General features: G+C 41.8%; 1 pseudogene; it reads left to right on the top strand.

Annotated features, from left to right (window-relative positions):
- The first annotated feature begins 547 nt into the window (after positions 1-547).
- LOC129692114 (interleukin-17 receptor B-like) overlaps positions 548-4,250 on the top strand; it is a 7,219-nt pseudogene continuing 3,516 nt past the window's right edge.

Consider the following 4,250-nt stretch of genomic DNA (forward strand, 5'->3'; position numbering starts at 1 on the left):
GAGATGAGGGAGGAGGGGTATGATTGGGAGGGAATGAAGGAGGGGGCTACAGCTGGGATATAAAGTGAATAAACTGTAATTAATATAAAAATAAAAATTACAGTTAATAACAAGAAAAAATCCTCTCAGGTGTATCTCTCCATTTGGGAGTTTTAGTTAATTCCAATGTAATAATTTTGGCAACCAAGAGTAGCCATCACAACTCCAATGTATGTCAACTTGATACACAGTCATATTTATGACATAATTAATTTCCAAATATAAACAATAACCAGGTCATTATAATGCCTACACATGATATAACTAACTAGTCCAAGTACAAGGTAAACACATTATATATTAGACAGGTCGTCATTATGCCTAAGGTGAATTAACTACCTTTTGTATAGCTTAGGGTTAGGGTGTGCTAAGGGACATAGCATAGTGTTTTCTGGTTTAGGTGTTTAGTCCCTCATGCACCCCAGCCATCTCTTGCCATTGTTTCTCATGACCTCATCAAAAATATAGATTGTCTCCTATTTGAATTTGTCTGATACCTGTTTCATAGGTAGGCCTGGAATATGAGGTTTGGATATGTATCCCACAGAAGGCATTGGACGCTCCTCATTATATCCTCTCTGGAGTGTGTGATGATATTGGTGAGGGTCATACCTACTAGGTATCTAGGTGTTCACTACCTAGAGCATCATATCTGTGAGAGGCAGAGCTTACATGTATTATTAGCCCTCACTTTTTGGCTTCCAAGTCACCCCATGGAGGCTCTTTTGATAAAGGTTATACTTACATCGGACTACTTACAGCTTCCATGGGTGAATTATTTTCTGTTTAACAGTAAAATGTTAGTGTCCTCTTTAGATCTGCTGTATCTCTCATATCTGAAGAGAGAGTGAGAGAGAGAGAAAGAGAATAAGTCAAGGGGTTATAACAGAGATAAATTTTACTCAAAGGTAACAACTTTCATTCAAATTCCCAGGCTGCCTAAATCATGTAATAAATATAAGAAGCAGTGCATTGAGGGTGGTAATTAGAAGCAGGATTAGTTTTTGTCATTTGGAGATACTCCTGACTGGGACCCATGACTCTTCATCTATCATCGGACAGATAAAGAACTGAACTCAAGAAAGAAACAACTTTGGTCTAAGCAGCTTTGCAGACTGGGACAGACTCTTAGGTTAACATAGTACAGCAACAGCTACAGAAAACAACCCCTGCCCCTTGGCTAAACCAACACTTTATCTCAAATCCCATATAATAGCGGTGCACATGAAAACTGTTTTGTGATTGGAGGAGAGTCCAAATAGTCTTTACACCTGCTTATCACAAGTGGCCTGTGGTCAGAGGAGGCTCTAGGTACCTTCAGTTTGGATTAACAAACATGGTGAGTGTTTGTCCAAGGAAGGCCCTAGTTGTCTTCTCAAAAGACAACCTTCTGTATGGTAGACCCTTAGAACTTCCTTTGAATTGTGAAGGAGCTGCTTTAGAACTGTCAGTCTCTCATCTCACCCCTGCTTCTGAGGATGAATATGAATTAGAGAGCAGTACAGTCTTGTGATGCTAATGAAGTTAGTGATATTGGGGGAGATCTTTCTTCCCAGCAGGAGCATTTTAAGAGGATAAAGATGTAAAGGGTGTGAGGTCTAGAATCTGGAATCAGCACTCTGATTTTCTTCTAGAACCAGTTCCCACCCAGCACACAAAAGAGTTCCAACAGTAGGGAAGATAAACTGTGCTATTATGTATGCACGCTCCTGGAAATTTATCCACTTTTATTTGAGTGAAACAATGGATTTTCTGATAGCTGCTCTGTCAGAAATTCCTGTAAGCTGTTTGGCATTTCCTTCCTTCTCTGTATCCAGTAAAACTGGCAGCATGTTCTTGTGCTTGTAAGCCCTGAGCCTCTGTGCACTTAATTCATATTTTGGGGCATGCCTCCTAAACTGAGGCTTCTCCTCCAACCGTAGAAAGGATAAAACACATGTCCTAGGTCTCTTACTTCGAAATTTAGGATGAGCATTGAACTGAGTCACAGACAGAGATCTGAACCTAGTACTGCCAGCTTAAAGAACTATTTTTAGCAAAGTAGTGGCATTGGGTGTGGAGTCCCTAAACTTTCTTGGACATCAGATACTTTGCAATTCTAGGAACAGTATCAGAAAAATAGACTACAGTTTGGTTCCTGTCTTGTGGGTATGTGTCTAAGGATTTAGATTTGTTTCTGTAAATCTCCCTTGGGGACTCAAATGGGGGAGTCATTATCAGGTCACCCATGTGATTCTCTCTCAACTTGGAGGAAGTCTGTGGGACCCAAATATCACTGTTTGTTAAAAGAAAGAGAAAATGGTTGAAGTGAATTTTACAAAAATTCCCATTGGAAATACATACACAGTTCTCATTCAACAGAATGTGTTGTTGGGGATTTCTACAGTGCTGGAGGTATTCTTCCCCTCCATTTATCACCACTACACCCCCAAACTCTAGCTATGGTATCATGAAAAAATATATACTTCAGTATCCTTTAAATAGGTTTTCTTTCAAGAGAGCCCAGAGCTAACTGCTGTCTAAGCATGCCAGGTTATCTTGATCAATGTGGCAGAAAGAAGACCCTGTAGACATCTTGAGCACAATAAGTCTAGAATGAACTAAAGGTAGAAACTCTAGGTTTCTGAAGGTAGCCTTTTTTTCATACAGTCTGATGCATCAGAAGTCAGTCATGAAGACTGACAGGCTTCCTCACTGACTGTGTAATCACTCGCACCCTATAGCTCTAGCCGATGTTTCACTAGAATAAACTGACAGGGACATCTCTGCCATTTCCGTGGGTGAAGTAAATGAATGTGCTGTTGTTCAGGTGATTTACACAGTGATCTGGAAAGGTTTAGGACACTAGAGACCTGGTTGCTCCTGCATGGATGCTTTCTGAATGTGTATGTGTGGAGGAATGCTAGGGACAGAACCTAGGACTTCTTGAGTTCTAGGTAAGTATTCAACAACTGATACACACTAGCCTGCTCATTCATTTTTTAAAGGATGGCAAGTGTCTTTCCAACAACCCCACTCAAGCATGCTATCAGGGACACTTTATTGGTCTTTACAGTGGGAAGATCAGAAGGCTGACTTGGAAGCTCTGGTGTCTTTTCGTGTACAAGTGGATGCTGACTTTCCAAAGTGATTTTACTTCATTTTCTTTTCTTAATTATTTTTAAAATTTTTATTAATTAGCTTATACCCTTTGTATCCCACCTGTAGTGCCTTCCCTCTCCCTCTCCCAAACTCACCCTTCCTCCCTCTTCTCCCATGCCCCTCCCCCAGTCCACGGATAGGGGAGGTCCTCCTCTCCTTCCTTCTGATCTAGTCTATCAGGTCTCATCAGGACTGGCTGCACTGTCTTCCTCTGTGGCCTGGTAAGGCTGCACCCCCTTGATGGGGAGGTAATCAAAGAACATGCTAATCAGTTTAAGTCAGAGACAGTCCCCTTTGCCCATGACTAAGGAACTGTCTTGGACACTGAGTTGCCAGGGGCTACATCTGAGCAGGGGTTCTAGGTTTTCTCCATGAATGGTACTTGGTTGGAGTCTCAGTCTCAGAAAAGAACCCTGTGTCCAGATTTTTTAGTTCTGTTGCTCTCCGTGTGGAGCTCCTGCCCCCTCCAGGTCTTTCTATTTCCCTCTTCTTTCATAAGATTCCCTGCACTCTGCCCAAAGAGGATGAGACTCTTACTTCTAATTTCTACCATGGATCTTCAGAGTAATTCTGAGGGAGTACAGCCATTTTATTTCTCCAAGGAAGGCCTCAGTTTTAATTGAAAAGTGAAAAAAGATAATCAAGAGAGCGGACATGGGGTAAGATTATCAGTCCTCATTTTGAAAGACAGATGGGATACGCATTGAACATTGACAGGAGTTTACTGAGCGCATTGGAAAGACTCTAAGTAGCAGTGTTTTCAAAGCAAAGACTCATGACCAAACCTTTGGCAGAGTACAGGAAATCATATGAAAGAAGGGGAGTTTGATGTGGAAAGGATAGGAGCTCCACAAGGACCAAAGATATCTGGGCACAGGGTTTTTTCTGAGACTGACATGCAACCAAGGACCATGTATGAATGTAACCTAGAACCTCTGCTCAGATATAGCCTGTGGTAGCTCAGTAACCAATTGTTTTCCCATAGTGAGGGGAACAAGGACTATTTCTAACAGGAACTGAATGGCTGGCTCTTTGGCCTCCCCACCCCCCAAGGGAGGAGCAGTCCTGTT

The sequence above is a fragment of the Psammomys obesus genome, unplaced genomic scaffold (assembly GCF_907164565.1).
Source record: "Psammomys obesus unplaced genomic scaffold, mPsaObe1.curated_primary_1811, whole genome shotgun sequence".
In the NCBI taxonomy this organism is placed as follows: Eukaryota; Metazoa; Chordata; class Mammalia; order Rodentia; family Muridae; genus Psammomys; species Psammomys obesus.